The sequence below is a fragment of the Phlebotomus papatasi genome, chromosome 3, assembly GCF_024763615.1.
Source record: "Phlebotomus papatasi isolate M1 chromosome 3, Ppap_2.1, whole genome shotgun sequence".
NCBI classification, from domain to species: Eukaryota; Metazoa; Arthropoda; class Insecta; order Diptera; family Psychodidae; genus Phlebotomus; species Phlebotomus papatasi.
Window position 1 is genome coordinate 31,413,317 of NC_077224.1, and position 17,799 is coordinate 31,431,115.

Genomic DNA, 17,799 nt, shown 5'->3' on the forward strand with positions numbered 1-17,799 from the left:
AAACACTTGCTATCTTTTTTTGGCATTCTCGCAGTTCAGAAAGTATTAATCTTAATATTAATCTTATATGTGACATGGTCAACATATAAGATTAATATTAATATTAAGAAAAGCCGGAGAGAGAGGTATATAGTATGCAAAATTTTAAAGGGAAAATTACGTGTGTAAGAAAGAGTACACTCTACTGGAGTAATACGATGAGTAAGATATTACTGTTCGTATTAATTGCTTTCCTAATCGTATTACAGGCAATTCGAGCAATTTTCCATGCATGCCAACTGTGATTCGGTCAGTTTTCGAGCTATGTAGTGCTGCCAACTTCGTACGCAGAGGGGAAATGTGAGAGAGAAGCAAGATAAAACAATTGCTATCTTTTTTTTGCCATTCTCGCAGTTCAGAAAGTATTAATCTTAATATTAATCTTATATGTGACATGGTCATGAGAGTGCCAGGGAAAAAATATAAAATCAACTGATTCATATGAACTTCAATTTAAATATTTAATACTAATAATTCTCAAAAGGGGTAGCAAAGCGTCCCAGGCGAAATGCGTGAACTCATGACTTGGGTGTTATACCTTAAAAGCGCTTTCGCATCATTAACTAATATTAATAAATAAAGTTCTTTAATTTGTTTAATTCATATAGAAAAAAGCAATCTTCAAAAGTTTTAGAATTTCGCACAGTTTTTCCTACTGGGCAAATTCTTAAGTTTACCTCAAAAGCACTTTTGTAACGTTTATCGTTTACCGATGTAACCCGATTCATATATATTACTCAAAAGGTCATCCAAAATATCTTAGGAGTAATACAAGTGATTTTCTGATAGAAATTATTTATCAGTTATTATTAATCGTATCGCGAGACACTTTATTTGGTATTACAATGTAATCATTAGAATTTGCCTCGTGTTGGAAGAATCTTCTGATCGTAGATCGCCCAGCAACGCCTTCTCCGTAGTGAATGCTTCTTCCGTGCTCCTCAAGGTTTTTGAGCAGAGGCAGTGCATTTTATTTCGTTTTATCACAGTGAAAAATGTCTTTTTTTCTAGATATTCAGTTGCTTGCACCGGACGGGACTCGAACTCAGAGTCGAGTCAGAGATCTCACCGCCTTCATTTTAAAATTGTCTCTCACAGCGCTACAATTTTAAAACATTTGTACTTCACTATATTTGTGCAGTTGGCAAACTAATTTTCATATTACATAAACTCAATTATCTCGACTCTTGCTCCACCGATTTTGATGATTATTTCAGTATAATTGTAGAGGATGTTTATATCTATATTTCGTCCAAATATTTTTTTGCTCAGATTCACAGCGAACAGACTGGGCTTTTCTACATGGCCATTGCTTTTTCACGCCTTCATTGCTTTTTTACACGTGGAAAAAATATTCAAAAAATTGCGGCACTAAACCAATTTTTGCACCAATTTGATGTTTTTCCGTTCTCTGAGACATTATTTCTTAAAAAGAAAATGATTTATTAGTAAAATTTGCCAAATATAAAAATTCAAATTAAGAGCAAAAAGCAATTGACCGGTCAATTGCTCTTTGCTTTTTTCTCAAGGTACTTATAATCGGAAAATTTTACTAATATATCATTTTCTTATCAAAGAATATTGTCTCATAAGACGTAAAAATATCAAATTAGTGTAAAAATAAGTTTGGTGTCGCAATTTTTTGATTATTTTTTCCACGTGTAGAAAAGCAATGAAGGCGTAAAAAAGCAATGACCACGTAGAAAAGCCCAGTCTGTGCGTTGTGATTATGCCATTTGTCCGATTTTGTCGTTTTGGGATCACTTTCCCGTTCTTCTGCTCATATACACGAAAAAATTATCACTTGCTTTCAAATATTTTCTACGATGTCTGAAAAAATACTTATATCTTTGAATGCTTTATTATTTTCGTAAAGTAAGTTGCGATCAATGCAATCGGGTTAGAAATTTCAGGATGTTTCCAAAAAATCCCAATTTAACCAAATCTGTTGAAAAATAGACCCTCAAAGTAGTAAAAAAATTTTCCTTTTAAAATTCAGGATAGCGATTTTTTTTAGGTCATAGGTATGTTTGGGCGAAATGTTTGCTTGGACCATCTCTAAAACATATCCAAAAATAATGGAAATCGTAAGAGCCGTTTTCAAGAAAAACAAAAAAAACATGATTTTGGAGGGATGGTGGTGGGAGGTGGGGGGAAAAGAAAAAAACGTCTAGAGATATCGTTTTTTATTGGGGATCACTCAAAACCGGAAGTATATAAAAGTCGATTATATAACTGCTCTCTCTTTGAGTTCAAGCAGTAAAATGTTTGGGTTTGTCTAATGTTTATATGTTTCATAAGTATCATTAGGATATTGGCTGTATGAAACAGTGTAGTTCAAATCTCTGAATTTTGCTAAGGAGAATAATGAAAAAAGTATGACATATTGGCTAAATGTGCCCCGGCCGGGGTAGATATAGCCAATTTTGGTGCACTAATTGTCGTCAGTTTTTAAGACGAAATTTGAAACTGGACATACCAAATATTATTTGTCTTGATACACTAAAGCCCAGTAATCTTAAATATGTCACTTAAACCTAACTGAAAAGGCTTTAGGCGACTTTTTTATGCAATTTTTGTAATTGAGTCAAAATTGATATAAATATTCTGAAAAAAATCTATTTCGCAAATCGCACATTTAAATGGCAATATGGTTAGGAATATCGATAGTATTTTTTTATCTAACAATTATCCATGTATTAGTGGAAAATTATTGGTAGTTTAAGCCTTCCACTGAAGACTGACTATATCTGCCCCGAGGGATGTTTCAGTGTTTATCATCTTACATAGAGAAGTAGATAATTATTATTCAACTAAAAAATATTTCTTAATTAACTTTAATAAACCAGAAACAAGGTCAAACTACAATAGCTAGACTAGCAACTCAGAAGACCAAATACTGGCCCAGAAACTGTAACATCAAAATTACAGTTTTATATCCATTTTATAAAAATGCTTCAGGATGACAGGCTCAGACTTATAAATATTTCTTGAAATATATGGATGTGTTCCTACTTTCATTAAAAAAATAATACTTTGCTGAATGTATATTTTAAGGGAAGTTAGAAAAATCGAATGGATAATTCTTCGTGGCTAATTGTAGCCCGGTCTCCCCAACTTGGCCATATTTAACGTGAAGAATTGAATTTAAAAAAATTGATTAGAATATAGAAATGATAAATATAAATATATTTTTTTGAATTTTATAGCACAATCAAGATATGCTAACTGCACTAAAAGATGCTAAGAAAAGGCGAGAAAGGAATGACATACATAGTATAGTATAACATCAAAAGGGATCTGCTATTTTATGTTTTGTCAAAGGACATAGTCATTGGACAATGGGATGCCTCCTCCAGAGGTTACCATATTGTACTTGAGCAGTTTCCTTTTGTTCCCATGACATCGAATCTAGAGAATGACTGAGCAGAGATCTGGCGCCAAAAGGGCGAGAGTTCTGAAAGATGTCTCTGGGAATAGGTGAAAAAGTGACCAGCGCTGAATAAAAATTTTAATACCCTTTGAATTCAATACACCGACATTCCAATATTTCTATGAATTTATCCTCAGTTCTTTCACACTTTGAGTGGCACAAATGAAAATAGCACTTTTTCAATTCCCCTGGCCAAGTGTCCAACTGAGAAGAGGAACCTTTTTTTGTGATCTTGAAAATCATCCAAAACACCACTGGGCATGGAAGAATTTAAACCATTTTTGTCAAGGATCCGACCATGTAATCGTTTTGTTTCGTCATGTTCATTCATATCAGAGGCTTGGTTTTTAGGAGCATCTCATTCATCAGTTGAGAGGAAAATTCATATTTGTAAATATTATGGTGAAGTCACAGATACTGAGAACACGTGGTTACAAATGATGATATTATAAGGAGGAAAACTTTATGATCATTATTATATTCAACGTGTGTGGTGTTATATGATTATATTGTAATTTTCACGAATTCACATTAATGTGTGGCATTGCAATCTGATAGACGGGCCTCTTACCATCTCGAACGGTGGTCGAGCTGATCTCGGACATAATTAATTGTCGATCCTAAAATTGTTCAAGTTCTTGTTTTACAAAACTCTCAACAAGTTTTTTGCTCAACCGCACTCACTCCCGAAGAAGTTGGGAATTTATTTTTATTGGCGTTGATTGAATGCCAAGAGAGATCCCGACACAGGGCCTCTGCCTGGCTATTCTTAAGTGTTTGTGCGCTTTGGTCAAATATATTGTGATTGAGACATTAAATGTGGTTCCAGACGATATTCCCCCGTGGTATGCACATACTCATAATTTCTTTTTATTGTCCATCATATATCAATGGTTGAGGTGTATAAAAAGCACACTTTCACGGTGACTCTTGGATGGGATCGAGATGCAGCATGCACTTCTTTCGTGGAGTTATGTCATCCGATTGAGATACAATCTGCCCCGGACGATCATTCAACAAGATGTAGAGACGAAGGAGCCACAAGAAGAGTATAGAATTGTAGATGAAAGTTTGTTATTTGGATGTAAAGAAAATGGATAATTTACTCAAGTATCTCACATAAAGTGGTCAATTTGTATGCAACGAGCGGTGTTTCTCTGATGCCCCTCACTTGGTGGGTGTTTTTCAACTTCTAAAATGAAGACATCGAGTGACTACTTGAACTTGAGGGGTTGCACTTGTTAAACCATAAAATTTTTAATTCTGATTTTACATTACAGAGAAGTATGGACAGTATCTCGTGTGGTCAATTAAATCCATCTGAAAGGTGTTTCCACTTGGGTGATATGAAAATAACTCAACATTCTCACATTTTTCTGAATCGTTTTAACAGACAACTGAAACTGTTCCTTTTTTCACTTTTCAAGGCAAAAATATTTTAGTAGAAAATTAAATCCATCTTGGGATTTTTTTAGCAGTAGTGGCTCTTTATAATAGCTAATCAAAATGAAATCCAATACTGTCCGTTCGAATACGAACGTTATAGGATTATGTTTTGTTATACTTAATACTAAAAAACGGATATTGAGCCGTCTATCCTTCTATTTGTAGCACAAATAATTCTGGAGAGATACCAATTTATGTAATTTTGCAATACATAATATAAGAAAATAGCGATAGATGCCAATTAATTTCGTAGAATACAATCAAAACCATTAAATTGAAGAGTATGCTCTTCGTAAGTTTTTAGAAGTGTAAAAAATACTATTATTTTTCCTTACACCTAAATATAGTATAGATAATAAGAGCTGGTTTGCGGGTTCTTTTAACTGTTTTTATTCATGACATAATATTTTAAAAAACAATTTTTATAATTTTGAATTTTATTCTTTAATTTATTTGTTATACCATTGCAGCCAGATGGTTTACCTGAATATGAAGATGTTTTCTGTGAGTTATCTAGTTTGGGATCATGTCCTTATTCTATTGCCTGTTGTGGCAAAATTACTGAAATACCACACAGGGCAGATGCCATCAACGTCAAAGAATACGGCAAAGTCTGCCGAGAAATTTAATCCATTTGATTGAGGGATACAAAAAATCTAATCCATAATCCAATTATACGTATTATGATAAAAGAGCAAATGAGGCGTGCGCGGAAACTACAGGGCTGCGATTTGAGCAGCATATCCTGAAGTACCATTTTAGTGTTGAATGGAATTACACGCAATTTTTGACCAGTGCAATTGAGAACTTGAATGAAATCCCATACAATGTCCATGATCGGCTAGACTCATTCACGGTCTCCCAGTAATTTCGGTCTGGAATCTCTTTCATCTCTCCTCTTTGGCATTCACATTCGCTAGAGAAAATACCTGAGCTTGGTTAATTACAGGTCGAAATTGAAATATTTGCAGCTATTGTGGAAGATGCTTGAGTGTGGCGTCCTATAGAGTAAGTGTTTATCAGATATTTATTTAAATACTTGGTCCACTTTTATATAAATCTTCAGTGGTGGTATTTTTGGGCTATTGAGTGCTGAACACTTTGCTAGAATGCACAACTAAAAAATGAACAAAAAGTGAAGAAGAAGGAGCGTTAACGAGATCCTCGAAATAGTGCCTGTGCACGTTCCACTGATCTGGACAAGATATTTTGATAGGGTTTAACACTATTTTTAAGAGTCTTTCTCACTCTCGTCGTTTCCCTTGTTCACCTTGTTTAATACCTCCATTGAACAATATTTCACTCCCTTTTTTCGGGTTTCGCTTTCTATTCTCCGTGGTATCGCCATGATATATAAGGTCATCCAGACAAGATGTCTTTTTGATTTTAAAAACCAAAAATTTCATTTAAGTGCCCAAAAGTAGTCGTTTACGGATTTATAATCGATTGTAACCGTGATTCAGTTTTATCAGAAGGTGGAAATTTTGGGGGGTAAAAAAGTGGGGGATTATCTAGACAGACTTAAGCCGAGAAATGGCTTAGTGAAAAACTGACGGAAATGTATTCTAAATTTTTTTTTGTTACAATTACGTTAAGCTGTGTCTCGACTTAAGTCGTAGGCGTGTCCAGCACATAACGGTCTCTCGATCAGAGGTTCATCCAAATTCTCCCATGAGGTCGTCATGGGATTCACATTTCTAAATAACCAAGCGATGCCACCGATTTTTGAAAATCAATTTTTTTACGTCATCCTAAAAGAAATCTCTCTAAAAAGATTAATAGGTTAGGAAGTTATAATATTGTAAACATAGGGGAACTGGGGCACAACGAATACGGAATAGTAGCAACCGAACACTGCGATTTTTTTTTAATTGATATTAGACTTGTCAAGGACGAGGCCTGTATGAATTCATATATACGAGGGCAGTCCCAGAAGTCCCTGGCCTCGAGTATAGATAGCGCTTGTAGATTGGGACCAGTCACTTTTTCCCAAAGTAGCAACATCAAAAAGATTAATTTCAAGTTCGGCGGCAATGCGTTGCTTAGTTTTCTTTGACAGTAAGTTGTTGAAAGTGGATGCTCAGAAAAAATTTTGAACATGGAAGAAATTGGCCATCGTTACGTGATCCAGTATCTGGGGTAAAATGATAACTTTAGCTCTCGCTAATATCGATTCGACACTATCGAATCTCTAGTAGGGGAGACCGGGAAAGTTTGGACACTTTTTCATGTTTTGACTTTGAAACAGTATTCCAAAAAATCACGATAGTGTATTACAATTTTATGCGGTCTATAGGATACTTATGAGTAATGTCTTTATAAAAAGATTTCGATAGAACATGGAAAACAAGTGAGTTTTCTTGGAGAAGATAAAACATTTAACTTGACGCTTTGTCCCAAACCTCCCCGATGTGGGGCAGTATGGGACGCAAAAGGGGATGTTTGGGACGTATTTTTTCTCGCGTAATTTGCATTATTGGAGCACGTTAATTAATTTTAAGTACTAGATTAAAAATATTTCTAATTGAAATAAAAATGTTTAATCTTTTTTTTCATACTTAGAAATTAATATCAATTTAATTTGTCAATCAGTTATTTTAAATATTTTATTATTATTTTCCATCTACCTTTCTTTGCTTTTTTGTTCTAAGTATTGCAATCATGATCATCAAATTCCTCACATGAGTAGATTTTCTTGCAACTTTTAGTTTTGAACTCATTGACGGATTCTTGTTTGATTTTACGACAACTGCATCTTACCGGTTTTTTTTCTTATTTCTCTGAAAAAGCTCTCTTCTTGCCTTTTCTGGAGAACTTTTGAGAATTATAGAGGATATAGCTAGAGAAATTTTCTAGAAAATATTTTTTAACGGGATTGAGCAAAGATCGAATATCCTTTGGAGAACAAATTATTGATTCCCAAGACATTGATAGTTTAATTGTCCCTGTAGACAACTGCTCAACTGGTAAAGTTTGCACAAGATGAAAATTTCCAGTAGAAACTGGGCATTAAGAAAATGTGGTATTTGGAAAACTCAACATTCATTTTGAGTATGAGAAGACGCAAGAATTGTGGGATGAAAACTAATCTTTGGAGCTTCCGGAAGATGTGTAAGCAAAGAATTTTTATTTATATAAAATTCTATCTAATTACACATATCTTTTATTTGCCTTAGATTCTAACAATATAATTGACCCTCGAAAATTTCTAGGAGGGGGATATTAGGGATATTGGTCCATTCGGGATTTAGGTTTTTGGGATTTTTTTCACTATTGAAGTCACATCATATCTAGGAAAAAATAGTTACAATAAGTCTTCAAAGTTCACCCTATAATCCATTAATTATTCTTTTTATTCTCATCAGCTTAGAACTGGACATTGTGGCTATATCACGCTGTATGATTCTTGAGGCGAAACTCCACGGTTCTTGTGGTGTTAACTGCGGCAGCGGGTGTTTCACGGTAAGTAGCAGCTCCTTTTCTCAGATTTAATTTTGGGGCACCTCGTTGGATGGACCATGAAGGGCTCGTTAACAAGGCGCTGGCGCTATCTTCACATCGTATTCATACCAATAGTCTGGAATTTACTTCGTTTCCGGCGTTTACTAGTTTCTCATCATATCCCACTTTTCATCTCACCATGATCATGAGACTTGGACCGAAAAAAAAGAAAATAAGCATGCTCGTGGTGTAGAAACACTTTATAATTTTTGATCTCTCGTAATGTTGGAGCCTTATTCGCTAATTGTTGTGCTGTTTGCCAAATGTGTGCAAAAAATCATCGAATGAACTTGGTCAGGAGTCTCAATTCTCTGGGCGGTGAAGATTTGAGGTAGTTTGGCTGGTACAAAAAAAAACAAGCTCCACAAAATGTGGCCCTCCTTCAATTCTTCGGTGTGTCAAATAATTTATAGAGTCTGAAAGAGTTTTCAATAAATTACATCATCGGGCTCCAATTTATTTATTTAAACGTTTCGTATAAAAATTCTTTAATGTTTCAGTGGATTTTTTTCTATTCTACGTGCCGCTGTAAACCTGAGAACATCGCACGGATTTTGATTTGAATACAAAATGGAATTTTGTAGCTACAACCCAAAAACATATGCATTTGCGGTTTCATCCGTTTGATCATCTGAAGATATTCACTTCCCGCGCAAAATGGTTCACCAGTGAATCGCCAAGCTCCCCATACTCCTGGGGATCATGTCCCTTAAGTGAAAAAAAAACAAGATCACCGGGAGACAATCATGACAAAGAGTCTGTTGATGTTGTTTCTACGTTTAACAAACAATGATAGTCGATTTTTCATCACTTCTGTGGCTCGTGCAAAAGCTTCTTTGGTCTTTATCTTAAAACCACTGTCCCATTCGATCTGGATAGTTTGTTCCTCAGCATCTAAACACAGGATTACTTGTGTGTTAGAAGCATATATTAGTATATTGTGATTCACATCGCCACTAAATAGTTCAACTTGTAACCATCCAGAATCCTGCCTCTGTGGCCTACATCAATGCCGCACGGATTTTATCCGAAAAAAGATCTTAATAGCTGTGAGAAACCGCGCTTGTTAGTTATAAATAAGTTAATAACATGGCGGGTAGTTTTTTGCCAACACTCAGAATCACCTTTTTTGCTCGCATTTCTGGTGTTCCGAGCCAACAAAAGCCTTGTGGGTATATGACCATGCGAAGAGAGGCTAAGAAATCAGAGCTTCCATATCCACACAACTCCACTTTGATCATAAGATTGTGATTCATTCATGCGAATATTCGTCTCGGTTTTCTTCAGCAATACCTGAGATGTTGGGACTTTTTTGTTCTTCATGGGGTGAGCTGCAAACTTATTTGGTTAATTTATTTGATCCTCGCGGGCTATTAGAGATTGTAGACTTGTGCTACCCACACAACGTGAATGCTATTATGCTGCTGCTCATGAGATACCCGAAAGCGAGGGGGTATTAATTGACCTTTCATGATTTCACAAGTTAAGGGATGATACAACTTTGATATGGACTATTATACATACATTGCAAATTACGTATATACTTAGAAATTATGGTTTATATCAACATTAGGGGGAGGTGGAACTACTTTGAGCTGTGGGGTTAGATTGTTATATGACTTTTTCGCCTATTTCTAAATCAAGCTGGTCCTTACAATTATTTTATTTGGATCCACAATTGTTTTATTTATACAAATTACATCATGTTAAAGCCCAGTTTCCTTTACAAATATATATATGTGAAAAAATCGTATAAAAATGTAGCCCCACAGCTCAAAGTAGCCCCACTTCCCCCTACGTCGGCTTCGGGCGGAGTAGTATAATTGTAGTCTGAACAGTTCAGTCGATAAGTTGAGTGAGACGGATGTAATGCAATAAATGTATTAAGTACTATTGGTACGGGATCTCATAGTAACTGTGGCGCAATAGGCAAGATCGTTCGCTTTTGGGCGGTGAGATCTCTAACTCGACTCTCACAGCTGTGAGTCCGAGTCCCGCCTGATGCAAGGATTTCGATGTCTACGAAGAGACATTTTCACATGTCGACCGCTCGGACTAAGAAACGAATAACTCTCAGTAGGAAAATTTTACAGGAGAGCGATTTGAAGCTGAGTACATCCAGAGTATAGGATTTTTGAGATTTAAAATCTCTTATAACTTTGAAAATAATTATCATTCAAATATAATATTCACAGGGAAGGTAGAAGGTATAAAGAAGTATCCAAAAAGCGAATAAAACGTTTTTTAATAAAACACAAAAAATACACCGGCTCTGCCCAAAAAAAACTTTAGGAGCACAGAAGAAGCATTCACTACAGGGAAAGCGTTTCTAGACAATCAATGATCAACAGATTCTTTCAACACGGGGCACATTGTGATGATTACATTGTAATAGCAAAAATAAAGTGTGTCGATTAGATTAATAATAAATCTTTGTAGTTGCGCTATTACTTAATACTGTATTCATTAATTTGCTTTAAAAACTACTTATGCTTAAGAAGGTCGCGAGCTTAGAACTTTAAATCTGGCAATCCGCGCCTGTCGATCCTTCGCTATACTTCTGGAATTTCTGAGTAGATACTAAGACAATCTTAGGTAAGATCTTCAATTTGTTTCAGGCAACATGTCATAGGCCAGCCTCGAGGTCGACGGCTCTCTACAATGCAATGGTTTACATAGTTTTTCATTTTTGTAGCTCTACTTATTGGGCGTGTCCCAGAGGGGGATAGGGAAAGGTCGTAGTTGGTCCTAATGCTGCATACAGTTAATAAAAGTTTTAATTAAATTTAGTACTCAATTAGGTAACTATTGACAGCAAATGCTCATTGAGGAAATCAGGATTTGATATCATTCTAATGTGATTGTATTTCAATTAGTCTTGGATATCTATCTATAACTATCCCAAATAAATTATATTCGAATGATTTATATTGAATGCAAGCTATTTCTTCAAGTTCTCCAGAATTTAGATCTGGAAACTGTCCTGGCCAGTCCAGAAGATCAAATTTGTTCTGATTGAACCAGATTTTTAATGCTCTTTTCGTTATGTTTAGGATTATTATCTTGTTGGAAAAACCAAAGGAATATTCTTTTTTTTTTGGAAATTGGTTCATATTGCCTGCTGAGATTCCTTATACGGACCATTTGCGATATTTGCGCAACCCTATACTATAAGATTATCATGCCTATATTTTACTGCCTTCATTCTGTATCTAGTGCAGAATTTTTGACTTTTGGAACATTAACCCATTCAGTCAATGTACCAGAAATACTTGAGATAGAATGGTCATATTTTGGGATTAGTTTCCTACAGATTAATAGATGAAGTTTTTGAAAAGAATTTTTTTTTACCTATTATGGTGGCGCGGGGAGCCCCTGTGAAATACACGTCTTACGGTCGTCACTGAATTTAAATTCTGTGAGTTAATTCATAACAAACTCTATTGCTTTAGCTATCCCAGAAAACAAATTGGCAACTAGAATTCAAATCAGGAAAGAGGAAAGAGGTCAATTTTAACAAATTCGACGGGATGACGTATTTTCCGTCCGCCATTTTGAGCAAAAAATTTAGCATGATATTCGGCGAAGCAAGATCGGATTATTAGTCTATCGGACTATTTTCCCAAGTAATTGAAGAATTAAAGTTACTAAAAATCCATTCCCGACAGCAATTCGGATAAAAATTACTCAGGGATAAATAATCTAGAATCACTAAGTTTGCGTATTGTATATATATATATTATAATTGTATAATACCATGGTAAGGCATGGGTTAAATGTATATATGTATTATTTTTCGTCAAATCCAAAGAAATTACAGGCTCATATTGGTTAAAAATATTTTTTTCCAAGATTCCAAGTCCTTACAAATAAAGGACACTTTTACATAAACAACATTGTAATAGTGCTTAGAGAGTTAGTTCTTCAAGTTTTATTCATATTTTTCTCTTAGGGTCGAAGGAACACCTAGGCAGGGAACGAATTCGAAAATTCGTCAAAGCATTGAAATTTATTTAGTGTATCTGATAAAATGCAAGTCATATGACGTTTCCTCATTAAACTACACTTTAATACAGGGATCGGTGTTTGAATTTCGTATCCCAAATAGTGGAAAATTGTGTGCCAATAATCAGGATATGATTTCTTAATCTCCCAATAGGTGTTCCTTTGACCCTTTTTCGGTACGCCAATAAAAGAATTCATTTTTGCTATATGAACAATGGTAGAATCTTCTTCAGCTGTGGTTATTTTTTCCCGAGAATTTTAAGTTTTGTTGCGAAATTTGTAAGTTTTACGACAAATATTTATTGCGTTGATGATTTTCTTCCTTTAACAATCAATTTTTTGTGGAATTTGTTAATTGTCGTTAACTGTTTTTTTTACGTAAAACCTGTACAGTAGAAGAAAAGACTTCAGTTACATAATTTTTCACGTCTCTGTTAGGTCACGTTGAAGAGGTCTTGCACTGAGAGAAATCCGAAAAAGTTAAAATAACATTCCGGAAATGTTAATTTTACCCTGCAGTATTGATCCAAAATCGGTGTAAATATTACTCTTTTTAGGTGTATTAGGGGTTAAAGTTACCCTTTTTCATGTCAATTTTACCCTTAAAAGGGTGTAAAATTAACATTAAAAGATGTTGATATATTTTTACACCTAAAAAGTGTTAAAGTTCTAAGGATAAAAGTTAATCGCACCCTCTTTTTTTCTCAGTGTGGAATTACTTACAAGTATAAACCTTTTGTAATCGGTATCTAATAAACAATTCTAACTATCGGATAAATAGTTGAAAAATTATATTGAAAAATTTAGATATTTTGGACAATGTTTTGAACGATTGATTTATTTGCGAGTTCGAGCACTTCGAAAACCCTGTTACACGCTGCCAACTCTTTTTTGAGTTATAAAATCATAATTTGCAACCCTTTGACTCAAATGGAGTCGCGGGCCTAGGACATCCAGGATCCAGGTCAATACCCTACGCTTTTTGATCCTCGCAGTCTCTTCAGGAAGTTCTGCGTGGATTCAAAGACGATCTTAGGCAATATCCTAAATTTTATTCAGCCACCTTGTTCTAAGTCTGCCTCGAAGTCGATGTCTCCTCATAATGACTAACATACTGGGGAATTCTTTTTCATTTATGCGCTGAACTTGACCATACTATCGAAGTTGTGACCTCTCATCCCGAAAAAGCAACTTCTCGACACTTAGCTTTCAACGGAGGGCTACGTTCCGCACTCAATCTCGACGAGTGGTCCCCTTAATCGCTCGGACCCGGGAGTACGACATCTCGGAAACTTGTACCGCTATCTTACAATTTCGATCACTATCCACATCACATGGCCTGTGAGAATAAGATTAAGCACAGCTTTTAAAAACTGATAATTTGGCCGAAGGACAAAGCTCGGCTTTCATCACCACGCTTCTGAAAAGTTCTCTTATTGTGATCAGGAGTGACGCCAGTTAAATTTGAGCAAAAAATTATGAAAGGTGTATATGATATCCTAAACAGTAAAAAGGTGCAACGTACACAAATTTCTGCGATGATAATCCTCAACGTTAGAAAAATTACGAACCCTCTGTAGTAATTTGAATTCTATCTATAAGTTTTCGTAAGCAAAAAATTGTGTGGTCTATGAGAACATAGCTCTTAGACTGGTATTTTCTGTTGTCCTGAATCACGGTCATTGAGAAATTCGAGCAGACATCAAAAATAACTTCTTTTTTTTTCATTTGGGTAAAACACCACGTTTCGTCGGCCATAAATCATTTATTTACTGAAAAGAAATTGGATTTTTGTAAAGTACACGGCGCCTCCATCTCAGATAAAAATTTGCCGATTTTTACGGAATGCGGTCGATCGGTTGATTTTTTCCTTTGAGATCCCATCGGGTGTCTTGTTATCTTTTTTCCTCTTCAACTTTTCGCTGATTTTGACTGAAGAGTGGTGATGCAAGAAATGGAGACTAAATATTTGGGTCTCCACCATTCTTAATTCCACACGTCGAATTTTTAATTTTGACGCGGCATCCTCGGTGGCTCTTTGGTGGCAATAGAGCGATTAACTAATCTCGCTGGTGGGTACATCAATATTAAAATATCACAATACTTCTACTGTGTTTGATATCCGATACCGTCATCGTCGAATTCACCTTTTCACTGTGATCCTGTGATTACCTTTAGTGTCAGCTATTGAATTCGATTAAAATATTCATAATGTTTAATTATTTCAAAATACAAACTGAGGAATTAGTTTGAAGTTCTCAAAATATATACGGAACTAAACTTTCTAAATTTGACTTTGTAGTTTTGATTAACTAAATGACAACATCAAAACTAAATGTAAATTGTACCTTGAAGAAAAAGAACTCCGTGAAGCAAAGGTTTCTTGCGGTCGAAATAATTAAGATGCGATTGCCACTATTCTTAGATATCATAAATTTATTTAGGGCATTACAGGATTATCAGGTTTAATAATTTGAATAGAAAAGCTTAGTTTTTTAAATAAAAGAAAAACTCATTGAAATCATTAAAAAGAACTTAAAATAGAAAATATTCTATGATGAAATTATTATCTTTTGCAGTTCAGATCAAGTCAAAGCTACAAGACAGTATGATTTATTGTTGGAAAGATCTCAACTTCAGGTAGAATATGTTAAAATTTCAACGAAATCAAAAATATGAGTTTTTAGTAGAAATAATATCGAAAATCAATTTGTCAATTTAGAACTCAATTTATAGAGTAATCGCCTCATTGATGCAAGTGTCTCGAATTTAGGTCAAAAGGGTCAAAGGGTGTTTTTTGGCATTAAAAGTGATCGAATTGTATCCACTTAGCATTATTTCTTTTGATTCCAAAGGTCATGGGACTGAAAACAATCATCTCTGATAGTCTGATAAAATAAAAAAATAGGAATGCATATCTATAAATACTGCTTCCGAGAAGGCTTACATCGTATATATCACATATGGGATGTTGCTCCGTGTTTGAGTATGTACACATATAATTGTAATATAATGTTACGAATTTGGGTAGCACCTCAATATCAATAGAAGATTCTGCTTCGCGATTTCAATTCTGTTCTAAAGTGCCTCGCTTGGCCAAATGCTTTCGCGACGGGCGGATATTCAACATGCAATGGAGTCTTCTAAATTCGAATGCTCGGGGGGTATTTTCGACATTTCTCACCGCCCAAATTCGAACGATTTTTCCAAAACTAACCAAATTTATGTGAGATTAAATTGTACTTTGATTCAAATTCCCGTACTGTATCACAAGTCTTGATGGCAACATACTTCCTTTTCATTTTATACGATCATAATGTACGTAAACATTCAGGAAGAAGTACATAAATATGATTTTCATTCACAGAATACAAATTTTATAATATAACTCCAAAATTGACATTTTGAATCCGATTCAGATTTGAGAGACGCTACTGTAAATCGTAGAATTGCAGAGATTTCAGCCAGGGGATCAAGGAGGTTGCGTGTGGTTCGTAAAAGCGTTGACGTTAATCTTGTGATACCACGAAGCGGCTCCATTCGTCCATTTTACAAACACAGAGTTCCTTGTCACTCAAAAGCATACACATAGCTCTCCCGAATTATATGGATTAAGTGTAAAAACATTTAAATACAGCCAAACCAGCTAATATCCCGAAAACAAATATTATGGGTTGTGAAGGAAGGATACAAGGGTGTATTGTAGAGGTTGGAGGATGGTTCTGACGTGAATAATTCACTAACCCTCGGCATTTAATAGGCAAAATTCGTCACAAAATAATGTAAATAACATATCAGCAAATCTCATAGCGTTCTGCAAAAGGAGACTTATATGGCAGTAGGACACTGTGAGTTGTACGTGTTGTTGTCTAATTGAGGATACTAATTCAGGAAACAAATGAGGTTATCATAAAAATCACATTTCTTATAAAATTTTAATAGTTAACCATTGGATTTGGATACTGTAGTACCAATTAACGCGTTGGGGCCAACATTGACCGATGAGACACAATACGATCTGGCGGCAGTGGACTTCTTGGGCGGCAGCTTGTCTTTCGCGAAATGCGATCAATGTGAGATGGGCCAGTAGGAGAGACGACGCGGTAACTCCAGCACGAGATGGTATTATTTGCGAATATCTCCAATTGCTGGCATGAAAATGAAGAAATATGAATTGTGCGAGGCATCCAAAATTGAAAAATCTCTCACACTTAGTTCATAGCCGCGGGTCCTTCACACAAACGAAAGTTCCAATGGGAGGCATTCAAAAGGCAAGAGATCTGAGAGTTGCATGGTGCAATGGCCATTGACTGACCCATGGAAAGGTGAGGCTTATGCACACTAATTAGGTCTTGGAGCAAGGACGTGGTGTAATTAGTGTAATTGGACCTTCATTCCTTCTGTCTCATTTCCATTCGGATATATTTATTTGCTCTCTGGTATCCGTTTTATCTTGATGTATTTGCCAGACGAATTGAGTTACGGCTGCTGGAGCTGCTGCTTTTGAATTATATCGATTGAAATAATTGTTGTTGCTGCGGATCAGTAATGATCGTGACTTGCATGCGCAGATCTTATAATATGCGAATACAACATTTATACTCATCGCATAATAACCAAAGGAATATGCCGATTAGGGTGAGGGCATATGAGTACCTAAATAAGTAGCACGTTCATTGTTTTAACCATCATCAGATTGTGATTCACGATTGAAGTCGATATATGAGACAAATTTCATCCTTCCCATCGAGCACGATCGATAGGGCATTTAACTCTCCCTTTTCACTGAGCTATGCATTTTCTTCACCTTGTTTATACTGTTGTTTATGTGCAAGTTTAGTAAATACTCCCTTACATTCTTTCATTAGGACAATGTATTATACAAGCTATTTAAAAAAGTAATGAAGTAAGGGAGACCGGGGTACCTTTAGCCAGCAAATGAGGCTTTTTTCGCGCATTATTTGTGAAAAAAATGATAAGGTTTGTCTAATATTTTTATGTTTCATAAGTAGCATTAGGATATTGACTATATGAAACAGTGTAGTTCGAAGCTCTAAAATCCTTGACTTTCTCTAGATAGGATAATGAAAAAAGTATGACACACTGACTACACATGCCCCGGCCTGGGTAGTTATAGCCACTTTTGGGGTACTAATTGCCACCAGTTTTCCAGACGAAATTTTATACTGGACCAAATATTGTTTCGCTTGATACACTGAAACCGACTGATGCTAAATATGTCACTTAAACCTAAAGAAAAAGGCTTTAGCCGACTTTTTCGTGACATTTTTGTAATTACGGCAAAATTGATACAAACATCCTGAAAAACCAGTGATAAGCCCAAATAAGTTTGTGGTAGCTGAGATTCTTTACAG